Consider the following 16,450-nt stretch of genomic DNA (forward strand, 5'->3'; position numbering starts at 1 on the left):
GCTTGTGCTCTCTCTCTCTCTCAATAAATAAACAGTTAAAAAAACAAACAAAGTGCTGAAAAAAAAAGTTGCCAACCAAGAATACACAAGCTGGCTAAACTGTCCTTTAGAAATGGAGAAATCGAGATTTTTTAGGCAAACAAAAACTAAGGCAGTTCATCACCATAAAACTACCTCATAAAAAATGCTGAAAGGAGTTCTTCAAACTGAAAATGAAAAGATGCTAATTAGTACCATGAAAATATACTAAGTTATACAACTCACTGGTAAAGGTAAATGTGTAATCAGATTCAGAAAACTTCAATTCTGTAACATGATAGTGTGTTAATCACTTAACTACATCACAAAAGTCAAAGCAAAAGAGTATTAAAATCAATTAGAGCTACTATACTTACTTAAATACAAAATGTAAAAAGAGGCAAATTGTGACATTAAAAACAAAAAAGGAGAGCTGAAAGGGTAAAGTTTCTGTATGCAATCTAAGTTAAGTTGCTATCAGCATAAGATGGACTATTATATCTGTAAGACATTTTATTTAAGTCTCATAGTAACTACAAAGCAAAAAAAAAAAAAAAAAAAACTATAGTAGATTCACAAAAAACAAAGAGAAGGAAATCAGAGCACGCTGCCATAGAAAATCACCATTTCACCAAGGTAAGCAGCAGGTGAGAAAAAAGAAGAACAAAATATTTTGGAACTACAAAATAGAAAGCAGTTAATAAGATGGCATTATGAAGTCCTAACATATCAATATTTACTTTAAAAATAAATGGATTTCATTCTCCAATTAAAAGATACAGAGTGGCTAGATGGAAAAAAAAAAAAAAAAAAAGACGACCCAACAATATGCTGTACGAGATTCACTTCAGCTTCTGATAGCACAGAAATACAAGAATCCTAAAAGACTACTATGAACAATTATATGCTAGCAAGCTGGATAACAAGGAAGAAATGGATAAATTCCTTTCTACCAGAAATGAAGCACAAAAAAATAGAATGTCTGAACAGACCAATAGCAAGTGAGAATATCAGGAATCAAAAGCTTCCCAACACAGGAAAGCCGAAGACCAGATGATCGCACTGGTGAATTCTACCAAACATTTAAAGAAAAGTTAATACCGGGATGCCTGAGTGGCTCAGTCGGTTGCGCGTCTGACTTCAGCTCGGGTCATGATCTCACAGTCTGTGAGTTCGAGCCCCGCGTTGGGTTCTGTGCTGACATCTCGGAGCCTGCTTCCGATTCTGTGCCTCCTTCTCTCTCTGTCCCTCCCCTGCTCACACTCTGTCTCTCTCTCTCTCAAAAATAAATAAACGTTAAAAAAAAAGTAAAGAAGAATTAATACCAATCTTTCTCAAACTTTTTTTTTAAAATTGGTCAGGAGAGACTACTCTCAAATTCTCTTCACAAATCCAGCATTACCCTGATGAAAACTGACCAACATCCCTGATGAATATAGATACAAACGCTCTCAACAAAATATTAGCAAAACATGATCAACAGCACATGAAAAGGATCCCATGGCATGATCAAGTGGGATTTATTCCTGAGATGCAAGAATGGTCTAACATAAGTAAATCAATAAATGTGATACCCCACACTAATATAATAATTTTAAAAATTATATGATCATCTCAATAGAGGCAGAAAAAGCATTTGACACAATACAACATCATTCCATAAAAAGACTCAACAATTGGGCATAGAAAGAAGGTATCTCAATATAATAAAGGCCATATGCAGCAATCCCAGAGCTAGCATCATAGTCTATGGTGAAAGGTTAAAAGCTTTTCCTCTAAGATCAGAAAGAATACAAGGGTGTCATTCTCACCACTCACTCAACATAGTACCACAAGTACTGGCTAGAGCAATCAGGTAAGATAAAGAAATAAAAAGTATCCACAACAGAAAGGGAAAAGCAAAACTGTCTCTATTTGCAGATCATATGATCTTATTATATACAGAAAATCCTAAAGATTCAACCGAAAAAACTGTTGGAACTGATCAACAAATTCAGTAAAGTCATAGGATATAAAATTAACATAAAGAAATTAGTTGCATTTCTATCTACCAACAATGAAATGTGTGAAAAAGAAATCAGGAAAACAATCCCATGTATAATAACATCGAAAACATAAAGTACTTAGGAATAAATTTAACCAAAAAATAAAAGACCTGCCCAATGAAAACTACAAGACTTTAATGAAACAAATTGAAGAAGCCACAAACAAATGGAAAGATATCCCGTGTTCATGGATTGAAAGAATTAATATTGTCAAAATGTCCATAATACCCAAAGTCACCTATAGATTCTATGCCATCCCTATTAAAATTCCAAGGGGCATTTTCCAAAGAAACAGAAAAAAAAATCCTAGAATTTGTATGGCTAGCCAAATAGCCAAAGTAATCTTCAGAAAGAACAAAACTGGAGGTATCACATTTCTTATTTAAAAGTATACTGTAATGCAATAATAATCAAAATGACGTGCTACCAGCATAATATGGAGACATAGACCAATGGAACAGAATGGAGGCTCAGAAATAACCCTCCAATTAATGTCTACCAATATTTGACAAGGTAGCCAAGAAGATCCAGTGGGGAAACAATATTCTGTTCAATGAATAGTATGGGGAGAAAATGGATACCCACATGCAGGAAATAAAATTAGGTAAACACTTATACCTCTCAACAGTTAACTAAAAATGGATAAAGGGCTTAAACATAAGACCCCTAACTATAAAACATCTAAAAGAAAACATAGGGAAGAATCTCCTTTACATTGGTCTTCAAAATAGTATTTTGGATATGACACCAAAAGCACGAGCAACCAAAGAGAAATCAACAAGCAAGACTACAGCAAATTAAAAAGTTCCTGTACAGGGGCACCTGGGTGGCTCAAGTCGGTTGAGCATCCAACTTCAGCTTGGATCATGATCTCATGGTTCATGGGTTCAAGCCCTGAATGGGGCTTGGTGCTATCAAAAGTTCCTATAGAGCAAAAGTAATGATCAACAAAATGAAAAGCAACCTATAGAACTAGAGAAAATATTTGTAAACCATCTAGCTGATAAGGGGTTAGTATTCAAAATATATTTAAAAAAAACTCATACAACTCAATACAAAATGAAAACAAGCAAACAAAATGGGGAGAGGATCTGGATAGAATTTTTTTTTTTTTCCAAAGAAGACATACACATGGCCAACAGGTCAGTGAAAAGATATTCAATGTCACTAATCATCAGAGTAATGCAAATGAAAACTACAATAAGATATCGCCTCAGACCTGTTAGAATGGATACCGTCAAAAGGCCAAGAAATAACAAGTTTTAGTGAGGATGTGGAGAAAAGGGAACACTTGTGCCCTATTGTTGGAAATGTAAACTAATGGTTTAGCCAGTATGGAAAACAGTATGGAGGTTCCTCAAACAATTAAAGATAGAACTACCATATGATCCAGGAATCCCATTTTGAGTTATATATCCAAGGAAAAGAAATCATTATCTTTAATTTTTAATTTTTTTTTTACATTTATTTATTTTTAAGAGACAGAGTGAGACAGAGCATGAGCAGGGGAGGGGCAGAGAGAGAAGCAGACACAGAATCTGAAGCAGCCTCCAGGCTCTGAACAAGTGGTCAACGCAGCCTGATAAGGGGCCCGAACCCAAGAACCATGAGATCATGACCTAAGCTGAAGTCGGAAGCTCAACTGACTGAGCCACCCAGGCACCCCAAAATCATTATGTTGAAGAGATATCTGCACTCCAATGTTCACTGTAGCATTATTCACAATAGCCATGGTATAGAAACAAACTAACTGTCCATCAACAGATGAATGGGTAAAGAAATATGAAGTAGACAGATATTATAAATGATATTATATAGACAGGTAGATCTATCTATCTATCATTTATCTATCCAACTATTACCTATCTAACCATCTATCTATCTATCTATCTACCTCTCTATCCATCTATCTACCTACCTAATGGAATATATTATTCAGCCACGAAAATACGGAAATCCTACCATTTGTGACAACATGAATGAAACTTAAGGGCAGTATGCAAAGGAGTTAAGTCAAACAGTGAAAGACAAATACTGCATGATATTACTTATATGTAGAATCTAAAAAAACTGAATTCATAGAAACAGATAATATACTGGTGGTTGCCAGAGGCAGGAAATGTGGGTTGAGAGAAACAGGGAAGGTGGTCAAAAAGATACAAACTAACAGTTACAAAATAAGTAGGTTCTGGATATATAATGCACAGCCCGGTGACTACAGTTAACAATAATATACATTTGACAGTTGCTAAGGTAAAAGATTTAACCACAGAACAAAAGTTACAACCACATGAGGTGATATACGTTAACTAGATCCATCATGGTAATCATTTCAAAATAGATACATTTATGAACTCATTATGTTGGATACCTAAAGTAATACAATGTTATATACCCATTACATCTCAAGAAAAGTGGGGAGAAAAAAGACAAGATAGCTGCAGGCCCATGTTTATTGCAGCCTTATTCACAAAAGCCAAGCTATGGAAATAACCTAAATGTCCATCAATGGATGAATGGATACAGAAGATGTGGTAAGTATTTAAGATGGGATTTATTAGTCGGCCAGGAGAAAGAAGGAAATCCTGCCCCTTGCGAAAGCATGGATGGACCTTATGATAAGTAAGGTAAATCACACAGAAAGACAAATACTATATGATAGCAATCCCTATGTGGAATCTAAAGAAGTCAAACTTGTAGAAACAGAGAATAGAATGGTGGTTATCAAGGGCTGGGTTTCAGGAAATTGGGTTTCAAACCTGCAGTTAGAAAATGAATTCACTATGGAGATCAAAGCACAGCATAGCACTTATAGCTAATGCTGTATTATGTAGTTTAAAGCTGTTAAGAGACTAAATCTTAAAAATTCTCACTACACAAAAGTAATAATAATCATATGATATGTCAGAAATGCTATGAGGTAATCATATTGCAATATATAAATGTATCAAATCAGCATGTTTTACGCTTTAAACTTACACGGTGTTATATGTTGATCTTATCTCAATTAAAAAAAAACTCAAATAAAAAGCTCTTTATTTCCAGATATTTAAATGTGAATTAAGTATGAAAGTCATATACCACGAAACATTCTTTAAAAATTTTTTTCAGCAATGAAAAAGGTAAAAATAAAAAATGTTTCCAGTTTGCTGGCTATAAAAAAGCAGGTGGCAGGAAGATTTGACCCATTCCTTGATTCCTGATATAAAAGTTATAAATTAGAAGAGCTTGAACAAAGTGAGGTAGCCAAGAAGATGCAATGGGGAAACAATATTCTGTTCAATGAATGGTATGGGGAAAAAATGGACACCCACATTATCATGTCCCTTAACTGTTTGAGTACAAACAGAATAACTGTTACATATCAATCTGAGTTAAATGAGTTCATTTCTTTAATATATTAAGAGCCTTAAATATTCACTAAGGAAACCTCTAGTAATTCAATATAGAAATAGTCAAATGACCAAAACAGAACATTTACCAGAAGGATCTATAAATGGCTCTAAAGCATTGAGCAGATACTCAGCTCCCTCAGAATAAAAGCAACGTAAACATTTAACAAAATAAATAAAATAAATAGATGCAATATTACCACTAAAGACCTTAATAACATTATAAAACTTTCAAATTTCCAAAAGATGTGCACCTATGTCCCAGGCAAGCAAAGAAAACATAGATCATATAGCAAAAAATAATCATAAAACACATATGCACAAACACACACACAAAATAAAGAGATGAAATTATGGGTAAGCTGTTACATCAACAAAAATAAATGGGATAAAGCATCCGTTGAAGTTGCTGCTTGTATAAAATAAAAATTGCTGACTGTGAAATGCATGTAAGCAAAATGACTAATGATATTGAAAATAAAAATATGGCCAATACCTGTTTGGGATTTATAGTAAAAAAATTAAATAAATTAGTGATTCAATAAAATAATGCCTCGCATATGTAAGAAATCAACACTTTTGCACACAGTTCACTTGCGTCCAGTTAAAAACTGAACAAAATTTACAGATACCACTAAAGCGATTTGTTTTTCCTTTTCTTTCTCCCAAAGTTACCATCTAAACTGAGGTTGATGCAGATAATTTGCAGGCATGTTTTTTATGCATTTACCATAAATATTTATTAATAAATAACACAGAAAACCATTTTATGTATTTTTTTACATTGCATCGTGTTCAAAACCCAAGGCTCTTTTGTTTTAAGACTTTTTTTCTTCAGATAAATGCTCTTACTTTCACCACCATTTCCTATACCACAACCACCCACCCAACATCAGCTGCGAATTTACCCAACGCTTTTATTTCTTTTTTTTTTTTGAAAACCTAAATTGTGCTTAACATTTGCTGTTGCTAACTTTGTATTGTGTATTTGTATTTTATATTTAAATTTTACTTATATAACCCTCCAAGCAAATAACATGAAGCATAACATAGTAAATGCTTCATGAATATGGACCAAATACCAGTAGAAGGATTCACATGACAAGGGGATCATATAACTTTATAAAAGAAAGAATTTGTGGGGTGCCTGGGTGGTTCAGGCAGTTAAGCATCCATCTTGATTTTGGCTCAGGTCATGATCTCATGGTTGGTGAGTTCGAGACCTGCATCCAGCTCTGCACTGACAGAACGGAACCTGTTTGAGATTCTCTCTCTTGCTCTCCCTCTGTCCCTTCCCTGTTCTCTCTCTCTCTCTCTCTCTCTCTCAAAATAAATAAATATTTTTAAAAAAGACTTTGAGAATTTGGTAATCCATTTAAATTCAGAGTAATTATTGAAAGCTATGGATTTAATGTCCTTGTGTTATCTGTAGGTTTCATGCATGTGATGATGTCTCTGGTCCTTTGTAGTCTTTGCAGTGTTCCACTCACAGAGCCCCCTGTAGAATCTCTTGTAGGGCTGGCTTATCCTTTAGTTTTTGTTTGTCTGGGAAAGTCTTTATCTCTCCTTCTATTCTGAATAACAGCCTTGCTGGATAAAGGAGTCTGCATACCAGGTCATAATGCTATGAAACTTGAAACCAGTCACAAGGAAAAATATGGAAGGCCTCCAAATGCATGGAGGCTAAGGAACATCTTACTAAAGAATGAATGAGTCAACCAGGCAATTAAAGAAGAAAATTTAAAATATATGGAAGCAAATGAAATGAAAACACGACAGTCCAAACTCTGGGATGCAGCAAAAACAGTCATCAAAAGAAAATACATTGCAATCCAGGCCTAGCTCAGGAAACAAGAAAAATCCCAAATACAAAACCTAACCACACACCTAACGGAACTAGCAGCAGAACAGCAAAGAAACCCCAAAGGCTGCAGAAGAAGAGAAATAATAAAGACTAGAGCAGAAATAAACAATATAGATTAATAAAAAAAGACCATTAGAACAAATCAATGAATGTAACAGCTGATTTTTCTTTTTGAAAAAATAAACAAAATTGATAACCCACTAGCCAGACATCTCTCAAGTCTGGGAAAAGAGAGAGAACCCAAACAGATAAAATCATGAATGACAGAGGAGAGATCACAACCAACACCACGGAAATACAAACAATGATTAGAGAATCCTATGAAAAATTATATGCCAACAAACTGGACGACCTGGAAGAAATGGACAAATTCCTACACACCTGCACACTCCCAAAACTCAAATGTCAAGAAATAGAAAATTTGAACAGACCCATAACCCATAACAGACCAAGTGAAGAAATTGAATGACGGAGCAAAAATCTCCCAACAAATAAGAGTCCCGAGCCAGATGGCTTCCCAGGGGAATCCTACCAGACATTTAAAGCAGAGTTCATACCTATCTTTCTCGAGCTCTTCCAAAAATAGACATGGAAGGAAAGCTTCTGGGCTCATTCTATGAAACCAGCATTTCCTTGATTCCCAAACCAGATAGAGACCCCATCAAAAAGGACACTTACAGGCCAATATCACTGATGAACAAGGATGCAGAAATTCTCAACAAGATACTAGCAAATCGAATTCAACAGCATAATAAAAGAATTTTTCACATGATCAAGCGGGATTCATTCTTGGGCTGCAGGACTGGTTCCATATTTGCAAATCAATCAATGCGATACAACACTTTAATAGAAGAAAGGATAAGAACCATAGGATCCTGTCAATAGATGCAAAAAAAAGCATTTGACAAAACATAGAATCCTTTCTTACTAAAAAAAAAGTCACGATAGAAGGAACATACCTTAATATCATAATAGCCATATATGAAAAGCCCACAGCTCATATCATCTTCAAACAGGAAAAACTGAGACCTTTTCCCTGAGATTAGGAACACGACAGGGATGTGCACTGTCACCACCCTTGTTTCACATAGTGTTGGAAAGTCCTAGCCTCAGCAATCAGACAACAAAATGAAATAAAACACATCCAGTTTGGCAAAGAAGTCAAACTTTCACTTTCCACAGACGATGATACTCTCCATGGAAAACCCAAAAGACTCCACCAAAAAGCTGCTAGGACTGATACATGAATTCAGCAAAGTTGAAGGATACAAAAGCAATGTACAGAAGTCAGTTGCATTTCTATACACAATTAATGAAACAGCACAAAGAGCAATCAAGAAATCGATCCCATTTACAATTGCACCAAGAACCATGAGATACCTAGGAATCAACCTAAGCAACAATGTAAAAGATCTATATGCTGAAAACTATAGAAAACTTATGAAAGAAATTGAAGAAGACACAAAGAAATGGAAAAACATTCCCTGCTCATGGGTTGGAAGCACAGATAGTGTTAAAATGTCAATACTACCAAAGCAATCTACACATTCAATGCAATCCCAATCCAAATTGCACCAGCCTTCTTCTCAGAGCTAGAACAAACAATCCTAAAATTTGCATGGAATGACAAAAGACCCCAAATAGCCAAAGTTATGTTGAAAAAGAAAACCAAAGTGGGAGGCATCACAATCCTGGACTTTAACCTCTACTACAAAGCTGTAATCACCAAGACAGTATGCTATTGGCACACAAACAGACACACAGACCAATGGAATAGAATAGAGAACCCAGAAATGGACCCACAGAGGTATGGCCAACTACTCTTTGACAAAGCAGGAGAGAGTATCCAATGGAAAAAAGACAGTCTCTTTGGCAAATGGTGTTGGGAGGTTAGGACAGCAACATGCAGAAGAATGAAATTGGACCACTTTCTTACACCACACACAAAAATAACTCAAAATGGATGAAAGACCTAACTGTGATACAGGAAACCATCAAAACCCTAGTGGAGAAAACAGGCAACAACCTGTTTGACCTCAGCCACAGCAACGTCTTACTTGACACATCTCCAAAGGCAAGGGAAGTAAAAGCAAAAATGAGCTATTGGGACCTCATCAAGATTAAAAACTTCTGCATTGCAAAAGAAACTATCAACAAAACTAAAAGGCAACCAATGAAATGGGAGATGATATTTGCAAATGAAAGATCAGATAAAGGGTTAGCATCCAAAGTATATAAAGAACTTACCAAACTCAACACCTGAAAAACAAATAACCCAGTGACAAAATGAGCAAAAGACATGAATAGACATTTTCCAAAGAAAATATCCAGGTGGCCAACAGACACATGAAAAGATGCTCAACATCACTCATCATCAAGGAAATACAAACCAAAACCACATTGAGATACCACTTCACACTGGTCAGAGTGGCTGAAATTATCAACTCAGGAAACAACAGATGTTGGCAAGGATGTGAAGAAACGGAAACCCTCTTGCACTGTTGGTGGGAATGCAAACTGGTGCAGCCACTCTGGAAAACAAGGTAGAGGTTCCTCAAAAATTCAAAAATAGAATTACCCTATGACCCAGCAAGAGCACTGCTAGGAATTTACCCAAGGGATACAGGAGTGCCAATGCATAGAGGCACATGTACCCCATTGTTTATAGCAGCGCTTTCAACAACAGCCAAATCATGGAAAGAACCCAAATGTCCTCCAACTGATGAATGCATAATGAAGAGGTGGTATATATATACAATGGGATACAATTTGGCCGTGAGAAAGAATGAAATCCTGCCATTTGCAACAATGTGGATGGAACTGGAGCCTATTATGGTAAGTGAAATAAGTCAGTCAGAAAAAGACAAATATCATATGTTTCCACTCATATGTGGAACCTCAGAAACTTAGAAGACAATGGAGGAAGGGAAGGGGAAGAAATAGTTTCAAACAGAGAAGGAGGCAAACCCATAAGAGTCTCTTAAATACAGAGAACAAACTGACTTTTTTTGGGGGCGGGGTGCAGGGGAGGGGAAAAATGGGTGATGGGCATTGAGGAGGGCACTTGTCGGGATGAGCACTGGATGTTGTATGTAAGCAATGAATCATGGGAATCTACTCCCAAAGTCAAGAGCACACTGTATACACTGTAGGTTAGCTAACCTGACAGCCAATTATATTTAAATAAATAAATAAGTAAGTAAATAAATAAATAAATAAATAAAGTGGATGGGCAGCGCCTGGGTGGCTCAGTCAGTTAAGTGTCTGACTTCGGCTCAGGTCATGATCCCACAGTTTATTGGTTCGAGCCCCACTTCGGGCTCTGTGCTGACAACTGGAGCCTGGAGCCTGCTTCAGATTTTGTGTCTCCCTCTCTCTCTCCTCCTCCCCTGCTCCTGCTCTGTCTCTCTCTCATTCTCTCTCTCAAAATTAAATAAACATTAAAAAACTAAATAAAAAAAAAAACAGCGTAAATGTTTCAGGGCACCTGAGTGGCCCTAGTCAGTTAAGCGTCTGACTTTGGCTCAGGTCATGATCTCACAGCTCTTGAGTTTGAGCCCCACATTGGTCTGTCTGGATCAGCACAGAGCCTGCTTCAAATCCTCTGTCCCCCTCTCTCTTTGCCCCTCTCTGCGCATGCACTCTCACTCTCTCAAAAATAAACAAACATTTTTTTGAAGGGTAAAATGTGTAAATGTTTCTAGGAAGATATTTGTGGTACGTATTTCCTGTGCATCAAGGCAACTGGCCTAATTTTGTTCGCAGTGGAAATTTCTGAACCTCGAACAGAAATCATTTGTGTGCAGTATCATTGTTTCATTATAATGTTGAAAACATTCTCAGCATTGGCGTAACTCCTTATGAAACGAGCTATAGACAGTGCATGAACAATTTGGAAGAGTTTGTATTTTGCCTTGGGTTAATCAGTAGGTTCAGTTGGTGTTTAGATATCTTTAATTTTTGCAGGATGATCAGCTTATATTAATAATTCCAAGTTTAGTCACACACACACACACAAACCATCTACAGTCAAATATAACCATTACCCTGATTTAGGATATTTTATGAGCTGAACTATACTCCCCTCCCTGCCAAAATATCCATATATTCAAATCCTAGCCCTAGCGCCCCAGTTGTGACTGTTTGGAAAAATGGTCTTTAAAGAAATAATTAAGTTAAAATGAGGCTTTTAGGGTGAGCCTGTTTCCAATATGACTGGTGTTGTTGTCAATAGAGGAGATTAGGACATAGATGCAGAGAGGAGATCACGTGAAGAAATGGAGAAAAGACAGCCGTTTCCAACCCAAGGAGAGCGGCCTTAGAAGAAATGAACCCTGCTGACATCTTGATCTTGGACATCCAGCTGCCAGAACTAAGCCTTCCGGTCTGTGGCACCTTTTTAGTGCAGCCCTAGCAACCAATACGGGCAGTGTTATGCATCTAATCCCCACTGCAAATACGCAGCACAAGACAATCACAACAAGTGCATCATGCATTCATTCATCCCTTCAGTATGTACGCATGTAGTTATCCTCTGGCATTACAAAACAGTCATGGTTCAAGGGAAAATTTCAATCTAACAGCCAAAACATAGATACTACCATATTGCAAATAAATTATAAATGTGCTTTGCATGCAAACTCTGCAGGCACACAGAAGAAGGCACCAAGTGTACCTGTTTTCATGGAACACTGAAGTCCTGAGACTTACACAACAACAAGAACAAAATTGCTACTTAAGCAGGGCAGCCGGACAGGAATGAGCGAGAAAGCAAAGCAAAGCGATGACAACCCACAGCCAACTGATAAGTTGTTTAGTGGTTAGCATTTATTTCTCTCAGTTCTCTGAAACCATGCCTAAGGCTCTTAATATCTTAAAACATTCTCAAAAGGCAATAGGTTTAACTGTTTGAATCCGGCAGGAATCATTTTGTTCACATTTCCGTATCTGAAAAAAGCTAGTGAATGGTGCGTACAGGTCCATGTGTCATTGTTAAATGAGGGGAACGTGAGTGGGGTGATAGTGCTGCACTCTTCACTTCTCTCTCACCTTCCAATACCCCTCTGCATTCCTCCAACAATCGACCATTCTCCAATTCTCTGGGCGGGAAGGGGGAAGACTACTGAAAACACCGTCCTTGCATCTTGAGGATTTTTGGATAAGGTCACCTCTGTTCCCCTGTTTCTCATTACTGAACACCAGGTCAGAATTTTTTTTTTTTTTTCTATTGTGGTAATAACACCAAAAATTTACCTTCTTAACAGTTTTTAAGCATATGGTTCGGTAGTGTCTGTTAACTATATTTGCATTGTGAATCATTTCATCTTGCAAATCTGCAACTCCAAACCCATTAAACAAAGTACTGCCCACTGCCCCCCCGGCCCCCGCCCACCTCCAGCCACTGGTAACCAAGTGGTCTTCTTGCTGTTTCCGTGAACTTTACTACTTTACATAATTCATATAAGTGAGCCAATACACTATTTGTCTTTTTTGAAACTGGCTTATTTCACTTAACATAACATCCTTAAGATTTACCATACGGTGTTGTGCTATGTGCCAGAACGCCCTTCCTTTGCAAGGTTGAATAATATTCTATTGCATGTATATACCATATGTTGAGGTCCTTTCTTTTTTTCTTTCTTTTAATTGAAGTGTAATTAACATACAATGTTATATTCATTTCAGGAATACAATATATTGATTCAACGATTTCCTACATTACTTGGTGCTTAACCACGGTAAGTGTGGTCACCATATAACATTATTACAATATTCTTGACTATATCCCCTATGGTGTACTTTTTGTCTTCATGACTCTTTATTTTATAACTAGAAGTTTATGCCTCTTAATCCCTTTATCTATTTTACCCATTCTCCCACCCATCTTCCCTCTGGCAACCATCAATTTGTTCTGTGTTTAAGAGTGGGTCTTTTTGTGGTTGTTGTTTCTTTTGTTTTTACGAAACAAAAATGGGACATTTATTTATAACTAAAACAAAAACAAAACAAAAACAAAAAAAACCCTCCAAACACACAGAGTGAGAGATGAAATATAAACACAGCAAGTTCCACCCCACCCTTATTTCTCCAAGCCTCCATGGTCAAATAGAATCTCTGGAGAGAATATCTGGACAACAGAGTTGCAGTCAGTGCTGCCTCTAGTCTGGACTCCTGCTGCGCCTTCGGTCACCTCTCCCCTTGCCCTTGGGTGGACCTTGAACAAAACACCAGTCCACACTGGTGGTGCATAAATGCTGTCCCATAAAATGCTGGCCACTGAGTTCCTCCATAGCAACCTGGGTCTCCTTGAATGTTTCTTACTCAACTAGAATATACCCCTTCAGGTATCCTGTGTGCCTGTCCACGTTGAGGTGGATGTTTTTTTATTTCCGCACACTCTCCAAATTTGTCATGGGTGTCTTCTCCGGTGGCTTCCTCCTGGACTCCAGTGACAAATAGAATTCAGCTTTCAATAGAGTGCTGTGGTCCAGGTTCATGGCCATCCTGTTCCACACTGTCATAATCCTCCCACGTCCGTGCTCGAGACCCTTCTTTGAAGCCAAAGCCATGTCCCTTCCATTTCTTCACCTTTTCTTTCAGTTTGTGAATGCTTTCCTCACTGTCCTCATCCGTGGCGAAATCCTCGCTCCTGGCCTCATAGGACCCAGTTCTTGAACAGTGTTTTTTTATTCATTTATTTCTTTTTGTTTTTTAGGGCCCACATATGGGTGAAATCAGGTAGTATTTGTCTTTCTCTGACTGACTCATTTCACTTAGCATAATACCCTCCAGCCCTCCAGGACCATCCATGTTGTTGAAAACAGCAAGCCCTCATTCTTTCTTATGGCTGATTAATATCTTTATCCATTCATCTATCTATGGCTACTTCTTGGGTTGCTTCCATATCTTGGGTCTTGTAAATGATGCTGCTATAAGTGTAGGAAGGCATGTATCTTTTCAAATTAGTGCTTTTGTTTTCTTTGGGTAAATACCCAGTAGTAGGATTACTGGATTGTATGGTATTTCTGTTTTTAATTTTTTGAGGAACCTCCATAAAAAACCCAGTTTCCCACAGTGGCTGCACCAATTTACCTTCCCACCCATCTCACATGAGGTTTTGCTTTTTTTTTCCCTCTACATCCTCACCAACACTTGCTATTTCTTATCTTTTTGATTCTAACCATTCAAGGTGTCAATGTATCATATTTTCTTTATCCATTCATCTCTCAATGACTCTATGGGTTGCTTCCAACTCTTGGTTATTGTGAGTAGGGTTGTTCTGAACATGATTATGCAAATATCTCTTTGGGCCTCTGCTTTCAATTTTTTTGAATGTATCCCCAGAAGTGGGGTTAAGAGGTCATATGGTAGTTTCACTTAAAAATTTTAAGGAAGGTGTGATGCAAGCAAAAACACCCTTCGGACAAGCATAGGACCTGACGTGTCTGACAAGATGCAGGGAAGAAAAAGACAGCTGAAGGGGAAATAGATCGTGAGGTGAGGAGTCAACATGGTGGAAAAATAGGGGGACCCGAAGTTTCCTCATCCCTCAAACACAGCAGTATAGAGGCCAGAAGACTTGGAATTCTGGGCGTCCAGGCTACAGAGTGACAGAAACATCTCCAGGGGCCCACGGGAACACCTTGGTGGTCCATAGGTGCATGATTGCAAGTCGGGAAAAATAAAATGGGTGGTGTAGGCACAGAGAGGAGGGATCCCCTTCTGTGGAGAGACACAAGGAAGAGAAAAAAAGGCTGTGGAAGTGTAGGATTGTATTTGGACAAGAGAAAAATCATGGAACAGGGAACGGAAAAAGAGAGAGAGAGAGAGAGAGAGAGAGAGAGAGAGAACCAATTTCTAACATGATCCAGGGTTGCAGGACTTTCTCCGAACTGGGGCCTGCCATCCTGTACGCGTGCCTATGGGAGAAGAAGGACCAGCTCTGGGATCTGTAGTGAGCTCAGAGGTACAGTTGGACAGAGCAGTCCTCTCCCTTAAGTGCTATGGGGAAAAAACATGTAGCCACTCACCAGCCCACCAGCCAGAGGCCCTTTGTCAGCTTGCTGGGTGGAGTGGCACTACCCTGGAACAGGGGCACACAGATCAGGATCCTTTAAGACACTGGGGTTTGCAATCCAACCAAGCACCTGGGAGGCATGGGAGACTGTGGAGCAGGATAAACCACCTGATTCATGCCCACGAGGCACTGTGAGGACGGCCTGAACAGAGTGGTCTGGGACACCCAGTCAGGGGAGGAGAGACGGGGGTGTCACGATTTTTCTCCCCATCACCAACAAAGTGGGGCTTCAGGGAATGGGACAGAGGGTCCACAGTGGAGGCGCGGCCAACCTACACAAACCATGCCCCTTCTGGTAACTTGCGTATCTAATGGAGAAAGACTGACCCTGACCCAGCCACACGGCCCCTCCTCCAGACCAGTGCAGCCACTTGTTCCAAGTCACCATCAGATATTGGTCCAATGGTTTTGCATTTTCTGATTTGATTCTCGGTCAATTCTTTATATATATATATATATATATATATATACATATATATATATGTATATATATATACATATATATATATGTATGTATGTATATATTTCCTTTTCGTCCTCTTGTTTCTTCCCTTCTCTATTCTAGTTGTGGTTTGTTTAAGCAGACATTTTTGATCTATTGTTTTGCACCACTTCTGTATCTCCTCCTTTATTTTCCTCTCTCTCTGGATTAAGCCATATAGTTCTTCTAATTCTCTGCCTGGTCAATATGTTTTTTCCTCTTCTCTCTTTCCCCACCCCTGTCATTTCTCTCTTTGTAGGGGATAAGGCTTTTTCTGCCACCTCCCCCCCCTTTTTAATTTTTTTCCGGGGTACTTCAATGAACAAATCAAAGCACACCTGATGGAAGATCCAAATCACCACTATGAATAGGGAGATAAATCAACCAGAGTCACAACAGCAGAGAGCATGCAACATACTCCAAAAACACCTCCTGAAGAGCCAGGCCCTGGGAAGTGTATGACCCCTTTTAATATAATAGTGCTTACAGCAGCAGGACACATAATAAGCTATTAAAACACATAAGGGACAGAAAACTAGCCAAAATGGCAAAACAGAAGAACTTTCCTCAAAA

The 16,450-nt window shown here is 38.1% G+C and overlaps 1 pseudogene; it reads right to left on the reverse strand.

The window, feature by feature from the left end:
* Positions 1-13,465: 13,465 nt before the first annotated feature.
* LOC109259061 (RNA-binding protein 8A-like) lies at positions 13,466-15,513 on the reverse strand (annotated as a pseudogene).
* Between the last annotated feature and the right edge of the window lie 937 nt (positions 15,514-16,450).

The sequence above is a fragment of the Panthera pardus genome, unplaced genomic scaffold, assembly GCF_024362965.1.
Source record: "Panthera pardus isolate Hobbes unplaced genomic scaffold, ASM2436296v1 HiC_scaffold_6, whole genome shotgun sequence".
NCBI lineage: Eukaryota > Metazoa > Chordata > Mammalia > Carnivora > Felidae > Panthera > Panthera pardus.